Below are 16982 nucleotides of genomic sequence, written 5' to 3'. Positions count from 1 at the left end.
GCTGCATTAACTCTGATAATTGTTTCAGCTGACATATAAAGATCTACACTGAAAAACTGGTTCCACATAGCCCTTAATATGCTACTATATTGTCCAGCAATGTGCTTCCCCACTTCCAAGAGCCTTCTATAATGTTTAAAAATCAGTCCTGATCTGGAAAGTTCCCCTGCACTGCAAATTTAAAGGTGTCCCCCTGCAAATTCTGTCAGTTTTATTTATTTCTGTTCAACAAAGATGGAATAATAGCAATTAATAGCCCATTAGTCAGCTTCTGTTCCCTCTTGGAAGGGTTTAATTGCTGGCTTTCTTATATTATTATTTTCTTTTAGAGTGAAATCATGCTATTTGCTTTTAAATCAATTAAAAAACACAAGGAAATCAGTGCTGTACTTAACCCCACCCCCAAGTAGGCTAATTAATCAGCAATCAATCACTATTTCCCTAGCCAGGCTGAGCAGGAAGCAATAGAACTGGCAGACCTGCAAGCCAAAAGCTTTAATTAAAGGTACAGTAACTCTCAAAGCTCCTGCGCTGCTTTGTTTGTCCAGAATGAGTTTATTGTTTGTTTGCTTGTTTTTCTAAAAAAGCTACTACAAATCGGTTTGTGGGGAAACAAAGCACTGGAATGCACAGCCACACCATGATGCTGTCAGGGCAGATAAGGAGGGGAGAAAAGAACAATACACTCAATAAAGTAGAAAAGCAGCAAAAATGCAGAACGTAAGAACACAACAGAACTGAAAGCCTCCTCTTATGTGTGGGTTGTGCTACATAAGGATCCAGACTTGGAAAATTTGCAGGTCAAGTGCAGAGCAACACACACACACACACACACACACACACACACAGGCAGTACTCCTGAGCTCACTGATGCCCGGCCTGGTGTGCCTCCTGTTCCTTGAGGCCTTTGACAATGCAAGGTGTATTCAACCAGTGCTCCAACCATCTTTCACTGTATCCTTGCTGCAAAGCTGAGAAAGGAATGCCTGGGGACACCGCCAGTTAAGCAGGTAGGGAGAGATTTGCAGGGACGGGCAGCACAGCAGATGCAGAGGGCAGGAGAGCAGGACAGAACCGGAGACAAAGCTGGATCTCCTGGACCACAGTGGAAAGGAGCAGTGTGGGGTCTCCAACTCTGGATTGTCCAGGAATCTGTGGGCTGTACTCCCTGTTACAACCACTCACCAATTTTGTCTGCAGTGCTTTGCCTCCATGCTGGAGCCTCCCGCTAGAGAGATATTGCTTGAAAGGTGGCGATTTTCCTCCACGAGCCTCCTGCTGAGGTTGCTTTTAACCTGCACCTTGTTGCCAGTGTTCGAAACTCCCATTGTTCTAGGCGCATTTTGCAACAGGGAATTTCCCTAGCGCAAGCAGTTTCTGAGCACTGTGTGCAATACTGCGCCTAAGATTTCAGATTAAAACTGAGGAGTGGTAGGAAAAGAGGACTTTTTTCTGCCTCCTCACTTCCAGCTACTCTCTGAAGACTGGAGAAGAGACCCCCTTAAGAATATTAGGGGGGTGGGCAGGGAAAGGACTAGACTGTGTAAAAAATGAACACACTATTTTAGCTGCAGTTCATTCATTTTCAGTTTTGTATTCTTGTTATTAAAAAAAGCATGCCTAGACATTCCCTTGTTGCGCCCATAACCTCAGTTTAAGGTGCCATTCAGCTCCTAGCTTTCATATCTGAGTTTCTAACACTGCTTGTTGCTGTCCATGTCTGAGTACCAGCCAAGATTGTGGAGGAATAGTGGGTATAGTGCTTTCCAGCTTTGCAGTTGTACTTAAGGAATCTACCTCTTATTTGGCTAGGATTCCTTCAAAGTGGAACTCTGATGAAGGCTACATATTTTCAACATTTTCAAAAAGAAATGGGCTTTACTTACAATCACAAAAATATTCATGAGCGAGCTCTAGCATTTAAGCTTTAGCATGACACTTTTAATCTGCTGTTCAATGTCAAAAGTTTTGGATAATTTTCTTATTGTGTTTTGGGGTAATTTGTTCATTTTATGTATATGATAATTACTCATTTTGAATTTTGGGAGCTTTGAATTTAATGAAGCAAATAAATTCGGAACAGAAATCCCCCAAACCACTATGGAGGCATAGTGAGACATTAGGCAAGGTTATTTTCCAGCCAAACAAATGGACACAGTAAGATTGTTAATATCTGCTTGGTGTGGGTTCCAATGCAAGCGCTCCTTTTGCTTTTGGATTTTTTCATTCTTGTTTCTATCCATATGTACACATTTATTTTTGCCACTACCTAGGACTAGCAGGTTTGGGACTTTTCAATTTGTTTATTTTAAAATCATGTTAATATCACAATTGCAAGCACCCACCCACTAATATAAGACACAGTGTGCTATAGCAGGGTAACTTTAACGAGAAATTGTGAATATCAGGTCCTCTGGATCATTAAGTGGTCAGATCTAGCTTCTGCTTACAGCCCATACATACAACCCACAAGCCACAATGAGCCAGTGGTCAACTTCTGTTGAAACCTCTCCCTTCTGATTCTGTCCCCCATGCCATTTGAAGGCTCCTTCGCTGTTCCCAACATTATGAACTTGTCAGCAGGGAGGCATGGAGCAATCTCGGTGCCAAAGGGAAGGGATCCTTAAATCTCCCATGTACCAAGATGGGGGTGGGAAAACAAGTGGATAGTTTTTTTAGGGGGTGCACAAGAGATAATTGAGGGGGGCAAGAGAAGGAGCTCACGTTCTGCCCACACTGGCTGCCAACCCCGCCCCCCACTGCCAGCACGTGCCTCTTGCTTACCCCCACCTCCTCCGGAGCAAAGAAGTTGTCCACCCTTGGCTTACAGAGACAAATGTACTAAAATAATCAGTTAATAAAGGAAACAATGGCGAAGAAAAGGAGGTATTTCCATCCAGACGAATGGCAGAAATACCTCATTAATGAGGCGCAGCATTTTCAGCATGAAACCGGAAATGGTGGTGAATTGTGAGCTAATCAGAACAAAGATTGGCAGGTCTCAGGATGCGGTGCAGACTGAGCTGCCTTCTTATGAGACACACCCTGTGTAGCTCAAAGATAAGGAACAGGGCCTAGTTAAAAGAGCAAGATATTCATTGCCTAAGCAAACTGTGACATTTTCAGGTGCAAACCAGCAGCGTCTGATAGTGCCTTTCAATACTGTTGAACATCACAGTTTGTGGAAACACATAAAATATATTCAACACTATCCTTGGTGGTTTCTCCCTAGAACTGGAAGTGCCTATCAACAACTACTCTTTAAAACCATTACTGTCACAATGGGTATGTAGAATCAACACATTCTTGCAATTGTAGGCAACAACAAACTAGGCAGTTCTGCTTGGGTAAAACCTTGCAAAGAATATGCTTTCCTAGAAATCTAAGGTTTGGATTTCATTCTTTTTATCTAACTTTTATGACTGCAGGGGAAAATCTGAAGAAGTGTGAGCAGCATCTGCTGAGGACCAAGGATAACTCTGTACTACTTTTCCTGATACCACTCTTCTTTTTGCCCTCTGCTATTCCTGACTGTGACAAAATGATCCAAATTTTTAAAATAGTGGCACAAAATTGAGTAATGGTATAAAAGTGGAAGCATGGAAAGAGCAGCTCCTTCCCCCACAAGCAAAAATTATTGTCTTTTTCCATGTGTAAGACAATGCTTTTTGCTTTTAGAAATTAGGCAAATATTGGATGTCTTCTTATACACAGATAGTGAATGCAGAGGGGTGGGTGATGTGCAATTAATGACAGCAGCAAGCAGGAGATGGCAGCTGTGATTGGGCAAGTGATTGGTGGCTGTGGCAAGGCCTGCTGGCGATTGGCTGCGGCTGGGGCAAGTGGGTGGGCGGGCTGTTGGTGGCAGCGAGTGGGCAGACAATTGGCGGCTGCGGTGAGGTGTGCAATCAGCAGTGGCTGTGCCAAGCGATCAGCAGTGGCGGAAGTTACCTCCCCCCCCCCAAAAAAAAAGCTAAACAACTTAATTTCTTAATTTTGGGTTAAAAAAAATAGGGGTCATCGTATACATGGAAAAATACGGTGCATGGCGTAGAAGACCTCATGCCAACACTGCATCCTTTCCCAACACTTCTAAATAACTGTAACTTTCCTGGCACTAGCACAAACTAAGGGCAGAAGCACTGTGATTTGTAGATACAGAGAGTTTTGGAAAAGCACACCTGCTCTATGGCATGTGCCCTGTGCAGATATTCTCATCACAAGCCCTATGGAAACCATCTCTTTGCATGCAATTAATATTACATTGACTTAATCCTGGGAATGCAGTAAGAGAATCAGAGAAAGAATAAAGCAAAAGTATGTTCTATTATCCAACGTCCCCAGATCACCCCAAAATCATGCACTCCCGCTGCTTGCGGAGAGGTCCGCGAAGCCTGGAGAGCGAGAGGGGTCGTTGCGCACCGACCCCTCTCGCTCTCCAGGCTTCAGCGAAAGCCTGCATTCGCCCCATAGGACGCACCCACATTTCCCCTTCATTTTTGGAGGGGGAAAAGTACGTCCTATAGGGCGAAAAATACAGTATTTTACTAACTGTACCTGCACGACGACTATTCCTGGACCAGGAGAGCTTGACCACTGTGGTTCAGGCACTGGCAACTTCAGGACTGGATTACCGCATAGTTGCAATACCCTCCTTAAGTGGCTTCTCTTGTGCTTGACCCAGAAACAGCAGTTAGTGCAGGGTGCTGTAGCACGATGGCTGACAGGATGAGACCTTGCCAACATATAACACCTCTACTAAGAGATCTGCACCGGTTGCTGATTTGTATCAATTCATTTTTATTTTCTGCATTTTGGTTCCTGATTTGTTACCGCGCAAAGTTCAAGGTGTTATTAACAGTGTGGGGCCGGCTTACTTGTCTTAGTCCCTACGTGCCCATTCAACTGCTTCAATCTGTGGAAGAGGAATTTCTACAGGTGCCACGTAATACATGTTTGCAGTTGTAAGATCAAACTTTTAGTCTGGCAGCAACAAGACTTTGGAACTCCCTGCCTACTGACATAGGTCTTTTCAGCGCCTGCTTAAAGCATTTTCAAAAGGCAACCCTATCCAGATGCATAGTTTCTGACATGTTTTAATCTCTCCAATTTTTAATGCTCTCCACATATTTTTAATAGTTTTCATTAATATTCTTAACACATATCGTAAACCGCTTAGAGGTGTTATTACAATCAACTGGTATGTAATACATTGTGTTAATAAAATTAATTAAGTTACCCTTTTAGGGCTACAATTCCGTAAGTTGTATAACAGTCAATCCTTCTTTCCAGGAATCTATAAGAATTGTAGTTCTGTGAGGAAAATGCATGTTTCATTACTACTCTCAGCACCCTCACCAAACCACAGAATTCTTTGGGGGAAGCCATGACAGTTAAAGTAGCACAATAGTGCTTTAAACATGTAGCGTGGATGTGGTCCACTTCTCTGTGTAGTTATCAAGATCTTCTACCACTCAAACTAGGAGGCTCCTATTTGTTAAAAGGTTACCCCTAATGATAAGCTATGTGAAATTGCAGAGTGAAGAAAAACAGGCAGTGTGTCCCCCTAAGAGCTCTATCCAACACAGACAACTTATTGGTTCTCCTTAATTGTACCAGCCAGATTCTACATCTATCTGTCTAGCCTTTCTCTATCTAGACTGGTCTCTTAGAAGACCAGTCAGCCCAGCCATCTATCCTTTGGTTTCCCTACTTGTTTTCCTCCCAGACTTCCAGTTTCCTTGTCTGCCTGGCTCCTTGCTGCTCCCATGAATGTCTCTTCCAGATGGGCACCCCAGCTTGAACCTTTGTATACCATTTTGTGTTATATTTGTGGCCCTGCTTCCATTTCTGTTTGAGTCCTCCTGTTGGATCTTCACCAGTGCTCCATATGTCTATAGCCCTGTGCCAACATCAATTAAAATCACAAATTTCAAAATAAATCTATGTCAAGTCTTTACTTTGCATTTAACCTGGTTATTAGGGAGGAGCAAAATGAATGGGAGTGTTCTACATTGATTAGTTTCCTTGTAGCACCGCTTAATTGCACTGAGGAAATGTTTTAAATGTCATGAGGAGTTTCTGTACTAGAACTCTTCAGTGAAGCTGAGGAGTTGCTTTTCTAAAATTACCTGGATGTGGAATTTAAATGGAGGGTTCACACAGCATTTAAGATGCTGTTACATCACCAACCAAGGCTCTTCTCCTAGCCAAGGCCCGTCTATAATGTCTACTCATAAGTAAGTTCCAGTCCACAAAGGTCCCTTCTAATCTCATTGAAAGGTGCAGCCAGTTTTACTGCTTCTTGATGATTCAGATCAGATAAGTAACAAATAGCCTCTGATTTGACCCTTGAAAAGGCCTATATAATTATCTCAATATCAGTTTCTTTTCCCGTGGAGGTGAGGGCAGGTGATTTCCTCTCATTATTTTACCATTAAAATATGCCGTAATTAGAGGTAGATCAATAACGCTCCCCACCATGCCAAAGAAGAAATACGGACATCTGGGGATCTGAGAAGCTATTCAAGGGTCAAATCAGAATATATTTGTCAGTAAATCCCCCAGCCCAGAACAGGAGACACACACCCCCAAAAAACCCCCATAAAAAGCAGGCTGTGATCTTGTAAAGAAATGCGCAGTAGGGATATCAGATTTGCAGGATTTCTTTAGCATGGCTGGTTAAAGTACAGGGGTGCCTCGCAAGACGAAATTAATCCGTTCCGCGAGTCTCTTCATCTTGCGGTTTTTTCGTCTTGCGAAGCACGGCTATTAGCGGCTTAGCGGCTATTAATGGCTTAGCGGCTATTAACGGCTTAGCGGCTCTTAGTGGCTTAGAAGGGGGGGGGAGGGAAAATACTCGCAAGAACTCGCAAGACGTTCCGTCTTGCGAAGCAAGCCCATAGGGAAATTCGTCTTGCGAAGCACCTCAAAAAACGGAAAACTCTTTCGTCTAGCGAGTTTTTCGTCTTGCGAGGCATTCGTCTTGCGGGGCACCACTGTACAAAATTTAACCTTATTTAAATAATCCACTTTAACAACTGTGCATTTACCAGCCCTTTCAAGGAAAGCAGCCAAGTGGCACAATGCATTTTCTTCTCTCTCTCCCCACACCCAGCAATACCTGAATGCCCATCTTGACCCTTCTTCCTATTCAGAGAAGCAGTGCTATTGCCACCATGTGCTCAACAAGTGCCTGGGCTCTGACACTCTGTAGATATCTAGAGCCAGGAGAGGGAAACCACATGCCGTTGTCACAGAACTGCAATATATCCCGCTAGAAACAGTGCAGTGGAACTATCCTGAATGGCTCTAAACTTCTGAGCAGGCACATAAAGGTAGCATCGCTACAGTAGTAGGTAGCAAGTGGGAAATGAGGAACAGTCAGAGGAAATAGAATGGGGAAGGTGGAGGCAGAATCAGGAAATGGTCTGAGGCCAGAGAATGCAGCCATCTTACTTAAGCTAAGCAAGTTTGGGTCTGGATGAGAGACAACCCCAAAATCCCATGTATGCCATCTTGAGTTCTGTGATGGAGGAAAGGCAGAACTTAAGCCTACTAAATTGCTCAAATAAAAAAGAAAACAGCTTAAAAATTGCCTCTGAACAATTATTGGATGCTGACGTTACGTATTTATTCCAGTTCACAACCTCTTCAGTTTTTGTGCGTGTATAAAATAGTGCTCGCCTTTGCAATTGCATCAGTACTGCATAACTGGCTGAAGAGCTCTGCAAGAACCTATGGGGCAAAACCAGAAAGATGTCATACAGAACAAGATCACCATGAACTGGAATTGATTAGATCATTGCCAGAAGGCTGACGCAGTCCATCCCCTCACAAACCACTGTTATTTATTTGTTGACCACGTGTTCGAAAACTTTCCTACAACATGTTCAGGAAGGTACACACAAGATTCTCTCATTTCGCCCCCAACATTACCCTGCAAGACATATCAGGCAGTGATTTGCTCAAGGCCACCCACCTAACTGCTGTAGCACAAGAGGACATATAGAAGTGAACAGCCAGTGTCACAGGAATATTTAGGACCATAAAGATAAGCAGAAAACACCATGCAAGATTTTCTCTACAGTTTAGACTGATAAAAGTTTTAAACCCTCTTCTACAGAAAGCTGGGAGATAATTCAGGAAAGAAATTAGCAGGGGGAAAATTCTAAGGTCTCTTGAACGTATTGAACTACGTTGTCCCCATTTAAGGCCCCTGAATTGTGTTGTTGACTTCAGTTCAACCCATTATGACACAGAATGAAAGCTACTATTAGCACTGCAGCTTTTCAAGTTGTGCAGCAGCAGACAGGTGTCAAAATCACATTTGTGTCCTCATTCTAATTAACACCCTCCATCATGATTTCCAGATAAAGAGCAGTTTCCTAAACAAGACTGCAACTAACTTGTCGGTCTTATTCTTCAACACGACAGCAAATAATACAGAAACACTATCCTATTATTATTATTATTATTATTATTAATTATTATTAAAGTTGAAAATATTCCTCTATTTCCTAGCTTTAGACCTATTCAATCTTCTGTGGTTTTTACTACATCGATAAAGAGGATGTAAAGTAACTTTGGAAAGCAGTCTAAGAAAATTAAACTCTAGAGATGTACAACTGACATTAAAATGAAGAAACATCACACTGTTACTTGTTTCTGAAATCAGAAACAAACACTTCTTTGCTTTTCATCTGTTTTTCATATCTAGAAGGAAAGTGGGTATTTAATAGCACATTCCTTATTCCAGCCTTGTGCGTAAGCCAGCATTAGCCTTGTAGCCACAGGCAACCAAGAACTGCCTGTGCAGGGAAGTGCAGGGAATTCCACGCAGTAAGAGGGTTGGTGGGAAGACTGGCAGAGCAGTCTATTCCTCCATTGTGCACGCTCACAAGCATGCACAGAAATCAAACAAGCTGCCAACAGAGGGCTAAGCAATTTACAAGAACATTCTTACTAAACTCTTCAAACTGACTAAGATTCTGCTTTTAAATCTTGAAACTCCCTACAAGACTACCCCCTCCTCTTGGCGCTATCTTTGTACTAAATCCTACACTATAAATATCCCACCTCAATGTAATGTGGGGAGACCAAGTTCCTTAAATTTTGGTTGGCCTTGGTTGTGAGTCATTTTGTAGTCACCACCAATGGCAACCACACGAGTAAGAACGTAAGAAGAGCCTGCTGATCGTGCCAAAGGCCCATCTAAGTCCAGAATCCCTAGACTAGGACTATGGAAGCCCAGAATCTGTGCACAACAGCATTCTTCCTACCTAGGGAATTCAGATTGTGGTATCCAGCCTCCAACGGTGGAGACAGAACACAGCCATCCTGTCTAGTTTCCACAGACAGTCTTATCCTTGATGTATTTTGTGTACAGCAATCCTCTTTTAAAGCTATCCACACGGGCAGCAATAGTGGGAGCAAATTCCATAATTTAAGTACGTCCCTTGTGAAAAAAAGGACTTGTTCTCTCCCACTCTGGAGGCTAGAACCCAAACCGATGGATTCAAGTTACTGTACAAGAAAGGAGATTCTGGCTAAGCATCAGGAATAACTTTCTGACAGTAAGAGCTGTTCAACTGTGGAACTGACTCCCACAAGAGGTGGCACACTCACCTCCCTTGGAGGTTTTTAAGAAAGAGGTTGGGTGGCCACCTGTCATGTATGATCTAACTGAGATTCCTGCAATGCAGGGGGTTGGACTAGATGACCCTCGGGTCCCTTTCCAACTCTACAATTCTATGATTCTATACTTTTCTTTGTCCTGAAATTTCCAACATTCAGCTTCACCAGATGTCCCCAAGTTCTAGTGTTTTGAGACAGGGAGAACAATTTTTCTCTGTCCACTTCCTCCACAATTTTATACACCTCTCTTCGGTCTCTTTGCCTTTTCTCTAAACATTAAATCCCCAAATGTTGTTAAAACTTTCCTCTTAGCAGAGTTCCTTCATCCCCTTGTTCATTTTGGTTGCCCTTTCCAGAACCTCCTCTTTCCAAAGCCTTCTAGATGCAGAGATGGAAAAAGCAGGGTGCCCTATGCCCTCCTCTTTCTAAATTAATTTGTCATCCTCCATCAGTTTCTCCAAGAGCAGCATGTGCACAGCACATCTCCGTGCAAGTTAAAGGAGTACAAGGCACCTGCCTTCAGTCAATATCTTGCTTGCAAGTGGCGGGGGGGGGGGGGGAGAGAGACAAAGGAGGCAGCCTTTGCCACAACCTGGGGTATGACTTGTCTGATACATCTTCTACTGCTGTATAGTTTATTTCGAATGTGACTATGCAATGAGCACTTGGCAAAACGTGTTCACTTGACATCTGCATATCCTGTTATGCAATTGCTCTATCTGCATCTTAATAAACCATAGAGGAAGGTGTGGTGGAGCTGTACCACGCACCTGACCTCCCTCCAGCCGAGTTGCTGCTATATACTGGGACAGAGTGCAGGAGAGGCAAAATAAATAAAGTGGTGAGGTCAGTGTGGTGCAAGCATGCTGGTGAAGCCAGTCTGGCACTTCTGCCCCTGTATTCGCATTGTGCCAACCACACTGACACAGTTGGGTGTGAGCAGCACAGCCCCACCACAACTTCTGCTAATGTTAATAGCACAGGTGTACTGTGCAATTGTAAAGGGACGCAGGTGGCGCTGTGGGTTGAACCACAGAGCCTAGGACTTGCTGATCAGAAGGTCGGCGGTTCGAATCCCCACGATGGGGTGAGCTCCTGTTGCTCGGTCCCAGTTCCTGCCAACCTAGCAGTTCGAAAGCACATCAAAGTGTAAGTAGATAAATAGGTACCGCTCTGGCGGGAAGGTAAACGCTGTTTCTGTGTGCTGCTCTGGTTTGCCAGAAGCGGCTTAGTGATGCTGGCCACATGACCCGGAAGCTGTACGCTGGCTCCCTAGGCCAATAAAGTGAGATGAGCACCGCAACCCCAGAGTCGGTCATGACTGGACCTAATGGTCAGGGGTCCCTTTACCTTTATGTGCAATTGTATTTCACTAGTACAGATAAAGTAGATATCAGTTATTCAAATCTTAATTAGAAACCTGCTATCAATCTCAGCCCCTCTCAGGAGGCTGAAACGCAGGGACCACTAACGGACTACAATTCAAGGTTCTTGTAAACTACTCACTCTCTCAACACCTCCTCCCACTAGCCAAGCCTGCAATATGGAGATAACAATGAACTATGCCCAACCTACAACACTGACAGTATCTCTAAGCCTCACCCTCATCTTCAATATAGGAATAACAACCCTGGGCAGCTTACTTTTCTGTTCCTAGTACAAGACGTCTTTACACAGCAATTTTTAAAGAAACAACAACAACAACAACAACAACAACAACAAATGTTTTCCCATACAAGAAGACAGTTTGAAGGAGTATAAATTTATTCCTTTGATTCTACTTTGGGGTGGAGAAAACAATGCTGCCAAATCACTGCCAAGTCCTTGTTTCCTGTGAGCAGCTGTCACTTCTTCCACTCTAATGAGAGATATAGGCAAAGCGTCAAAAAAGCAACCGGGAAACCCAGTTTGCAGACAAAGGGATTATCAGCAGAGCACTTTCTTATGTATATGCCTCTGGCATGTGCAGAAAAACATGCAGATGAGAAAAGGGATTCATTGCTCACTTCACACTGGGATTTAAAGACACTTGGAATCAATGAAAGATCCTCAGCACTTTGAGGTGTCTCCAAAGCCTGATGTGAAGCAAGAGACTGACTCCTCCCTTCCTGCAAGTTCTCCATAAAACCTATTAAATAAATAAAAATAGTTTGTCAGAATATTCGCGGGACAAGAAGGGTCTGTGTCTCCTGTCCAGTAGAAAGTGAGAGATTCTTCTGCCTTTTAAAGTTATTTGCCGTGTGTATGTGGGGAGAGAGACACAGAGAACGGAAGAGGACTCTCACTTTGTGTTGGGCAACCAGAGACAGCTGGCTCAGTTAAGATTTATGGCTAGCACCTGCCAAACACATTTATGGACTCCCAAAACAGCACTGCTGCCAGGGTGGCAGCAACCATATTGCCATTAAAAATAATAATAACCAGGGCGGTGTCTGTTCTAGCAATGGGACCTTTTTCTTTTCAAATAGTGGTTATGAAAAAGGGTAGCTTTTCCTGATGTTTACCCCCTTTAAAAAAATAATAATAGAGAAATGTCAGTGTGCTTAAGAGTCACCAAAGAAGAGAACTCGGCCTCTAATGTTGTGGGGAGGGGAGGATCATACTGTCCACTAAACACTGAGAAAATGGAAATTTTTGGGCAACAGAATCAATTCCTTAAGGGTGATGTCAGGAGCCCTCATTACTGGAGAGTAACTGATTTTATTGCACAACCTCCCATTTAGAGAAAAAAATATATGAAATACCTAAAACTAATATTCAGGTATTGATATTCCTGTTTTGACAACCAGTTATAATCCTGCCTCATTTTTCCGTCCACAGAAACAAGTAAAACTAGATTCCTAGGATTTACTTAACCAGAATTCACATAAATGCCACTAGGAATGGAGAATTGTTTTTGACTAATGGTAAAAGACATAATAAATTTAAAAAATTGTCCAGTAGCACCTTAGAGACCAACTAAGTTAGTTCTGGGTATAAGCGTTCATGTTCATGCACACTTCTTCAGATACTCAAGCACAGAGGATTGCTAAGACTAGATTTAGTAAGTAAAATCACCTGACAAGATTCAACTGGTGCAGATAATTCACAAACAGTATGACAGTATAAGCAGACAGTTCTCATTGGGATGTGTTATTGTTTTTGGGCTCTGGCCCACAGAAGTTTATCCCATCTACTGTATTAACTTTTAAAGATGCCACAAAATATACTGTATAACCAAATGTGTTTTAGCATTCCTTTCTCCACCTCCCTTTACAACTGCAGAACTTAACAAAAAAGTATACAAAATCTTCTTAAAATAATTGTGGGGAACTGCTTAACAGAAATCTAAAACAAATGCAAATTTAAAATGTTAACTTCCGGGGGGGGGTGTCACATTAAGGTATGGGTTGGTGCCTGCTTACAGGTATATAAGGCAGATGGTTAGGGGGGCACCTGCCATCAATAGAAAAATAACCGAGGCAAGTTCAACTGATGACACCACAGGTGATACAATAAAACTGCAAGCAGCTGATGGAAGCGACAGGGCAGTGCTCTCATTAGAAAAGCAATCCTGTACATGACTAATCAAAAATCATAAAAGGGGCAAATTCTACTCTGACTTATTAAGGAATGCAACCATCTCAATGACTACTCCAGGTCAAATATGAGACAATACGTACTACAAAGCTTAAGGACATCTACTTTGCTGAAAGCGTATCAGTGTAGGAAGAAATTTAAAGATTATCTAACTAAATACTGTAATATAAGCTAATTAGAAGGTACTTGAAAGTATCAAATAGGCCTAGGATTAGAATAAGAATGTCGTATAGTAATATGGATTTTAGCCAATAAGGAAAGAGATGAAGATAGTAAATTGAAGGAGTTAATTTTATTAGAAAGATGATCTTGGAGAACGGTTATAAAGGAGTCACAATGAAATTCAGTTAGGGGGGATTTGAGGAAGTCAGATAACAATGAAAGTTAATTTGGATTTTAGAAGTAAGAAGTGTTTTTTATTTTTCTTTCTTTTTTCTTCTGGTATTGTAATGTGTTTTGTTTTGTGTCTTTTATATATTTTTTATAAATGTGGAAAATCAATTAAAAAATTTAGGGGGAAAAGTGTGTATCAGTGTAGAAAACAATTGCTGTTTATGATCATGCAAACACGTGCACTGTATCTTAGCATCAAGCAGAGCTCCTGTGAACTAAGTTAGTAGGAGGTTCATTATGCTTGTAAGCAATAGAAAAACTACAAAGTATTTTTATATCCGTCTAGTAAAGTTTCATAGCTTCCTAAGACTCCCATTTTTCATTAAAATAAACAGGCATTTATAGCTCCCAGAGAGAAGCTCTCAAGAGAAGCCACAAATCTTTCTTTCTTTTATTTTGAATGCATCATTATTTCTAAATCTGTACAATACAACAATTTGTCGAAGGCAGGTTTCACATTAAGGATGAAAATGGCAGAATGCAAATTGTGTAGAATCAGCCCAAGTCCAGCTTTAGTTTGGCATCAATAAAGTGTGTGGCCATTACTTGTGCCTAATTAGACGCAGTCTACCAGCACAGGAAGCACTGACTTATGTAGCAATCAGCAGCAAATGCCTTGCTTAGCTTTACCATATGACAGTATTTACATGGGTAAACACCTACATTTTATCCTAAGCCAGTAAAAACTATTTTTTCCACAAGGGAAAATTTGTGTATACCAACCTGGCTATCAAATACATGCAGCATTGTTATGTGATCATAGAAGGTAAATAACAGGTGAATAAATTAAATTTGGGGCTCTGCACATAAAAAAATTAAACCGCAGAAGTGTTGATATTTGTAGCTTAATATTGACCCCTGAATATCCACTTGTGAACTCTCTCAAAGCTTCCCTATTCCCTCTTACTGAAACAGAAAATCTCCGGCAGGATTTATTGTATTTCTAAGTACTGTTGCTGGAGTTGCAGTCCAACCAGCAGCTCAACAGAAAAAGATGTACATCATACGCAGTTAGCTTATCTGAAAATGGAAACTTGATTTCTAAAACTTAGCTAACACACTGCTAAACAGTTGTGGCATTAACTCAGCCAATAATTAATTTCATATGTGGGGTATCAAGTGAAAAGCACCTCATTAGCAACTGGGTTTTTGTTTTGTTTTTCCTCTGAAAGAGTGGGGGAGGGGTGGAAAGTCCAATACTTCATTTCCCTCTTCCAAATGAAATGCTACCAAATCTCATTGCCCAAAATGCAGCTTACTCTTTTCTTCTGGGCTTGGAAAGTGAAAGGATCACACAGCACAACCAAAGAGCAGATTGGCACAGAGATTGCCAATTACTTATCCTTAGCATATTGGGTCAGTTATATTTTTATTTACCGTTATCTGACATCTATTGCCAATCTCCAGTAATTTTGCTTAGTGTATTAATTTAGATTGTCCTATTTTGGCAATAAATAAATGCCAGAGAAAACCACTTAACTACCTGTGCTCTGTTCAAAAATATTTTCCCTAAGAAACCCCTTATTAGATCCCTCACTAGCCAATGAGCAGTTCAGGGCCCAACAGATGCTATCCAGCCACAAAGGAAGATAAAAAGGTTAAGTATCCCAACGTGTTTTACGTTATACCAGGTGATATCTACACAGAGATACATTACTGTATTAGTAAATGAGTGTATGGCAACTCTTTCCTTAGTAAAGTAAGTTTAGACTTTTTCAGACAGAAATTGTTCTATTCATTTCTACTACTGTGTAGTCTCTCAAAGCTAGCTGTGCAGAAATTAACATGCATTTCCTGGAAATGGCTACCATCAGAACAGAATTCAGGAAAGGAGCATATGAATCTGTCTTGGCGAGACCAACTTAATAATGTGGGTGTGGAGAGTGTTTATATATAAATGTAGCAGTACTTTGTTTATCTTTTGGTTGCTGTATTATTAACCCTGTTAATATTGTTTTATAGATTATAAATGCCGTATTGATTTGTTAATCATGTGCTATGACTTTTGCTTTAATTTTGATGTTTAGCTTTAGTTTTGTTAACAGCTTTTTGTAGACTGCAATTGTTAATTATTCTATATGATTTATGCTGTATTTGTGATGTTCTATCATGTTGTTGTTGTTGTTTGGAAGCCGCTTTGGTGTTCATTTGAATGAAAAGCAGCACAGAGTTATAACAAATCAATCAAAAGCAGGGTACCAACCTCGAATTTGTTCACACATCACACATTCAATCTGCTATCTATGGCTTTAGCCCAACAGAGCAATAAGCTGCCTCCCCAAACTCTACCCTAAGTAGGATCGAATCACCGTCACTTTTAAGGGCCTCTCAAATCTGCCAGAGGAAATGACACAGCTCGAACTTGCAGCCAGCTGTGCGCCGAGTTACACATCCAGCTCGGCCAACTTTGACAAAGGCAGGAAGGCACAGAACTATCTGGGGACCGGCCGTCTACTCGGATACACCGAGTGCTTAGCATTCTCCCACGTCCCAGAGCCAGGGGGTGGGTGGCGGGTTCAGAACAGAGATCGAAAACACGGGCAAAAACCAACCCCCTCGGCCTGGGCATGCCCTAAGCGCTGTGGCGTAGCGGGGGGGGGGTGCAGGGGGGGCCGGCCTCACCGGGCGCAACATCTGGGGGGGCGCGCTTGCTGCCTCTGGAGTCGCCGAAGAGCCTCGGGCGCAGGCTGTAGCAGAGCCCCAGGGCAGCAGCCCAGGCAGCAGCAAGAAGAAGCTGGCAGCGGTGGCAGGTTAGGGGTTAGGGGTTAGGGGGCGCAAATTACTTGCCTTGCCCCGGGTTAGGGGGCGCAAATTACTTGCCTTGCCCCGGGTTAGGGGGCGCAAATTACTTGCCTTGCCCCGGGTTAGGGGGCGCAAATTACTTGCCTTGCCCCAGGTTAGGGGGCGCAAATTACTTGCCTTGCCCCAGGTTAGGGGGCGCAAATTACTTGCCTTGCCCCAGGTTAGGGGGCGCAAATTACTTGCCTTGCCCCGGGTTACGGGGTGCAAATTACTTGCCTTGCCCCGGGTTAGGGGGCGCAAATTACTTGCCTTGCCCCGGGTGCTGACAACCCACGCTACGCCACTGCCTAAGCGTCGGGATGCAAGTGGCGCAGAGGGAAAAGGCGACGCAGGCGGACCAGCCGGCAATTCCCCCCCCCCCCCGCTGCTTCGGCGGGTCTGCTGGGGTGGCGAGGAAAAGGGGGAGGCAAAAACCCTGCTGCAATACCTTCACCTTCACCCTCCCCTTTGCTGCCCTATCAACGCGGGCCGTCGAGGAGGGAGGAGGCAGAGCTTGCAGAGCCCGGCCACTTTCCCTTGCTTGCACGCCAAAGCAAACTTTGCAAACTTTTTTTTTTTTTTTGCAAAAAAAT

At 42.8% G+C, this 16982-nt stretch overlaps 1 protein-coding gene across 1 annotated transcript in view; it reads right to left on the bottom strand.

Annotated features, from left to right (window-relative positions):
- FOXO1 (forkhead box O1) overlaps window positions 1-16982 on the bottom strand; it is a 45863-nt gene that overhangs the window by 27951 nt on the left and 930 nt on the right. The gene's annotated exons all lie outside the window — the stretch shown is intronic.

The sequence above is a fragment of the Podarcis erhardii genome (genome assembly GCF_964252035.2).
Source record: "Podarcis erhardii genome assembly, chromosome: 3".
NCBI lineage: Eukaryota > Metazoa > Chordata > Lepidosauria > Squamata > Lacertidae > Podarcis > Podarcis erhardii.
Note: the sequence above shows the minus strand (reverse complement) of the source record. Positions and strands in the feature narration are given on the sequence as shown.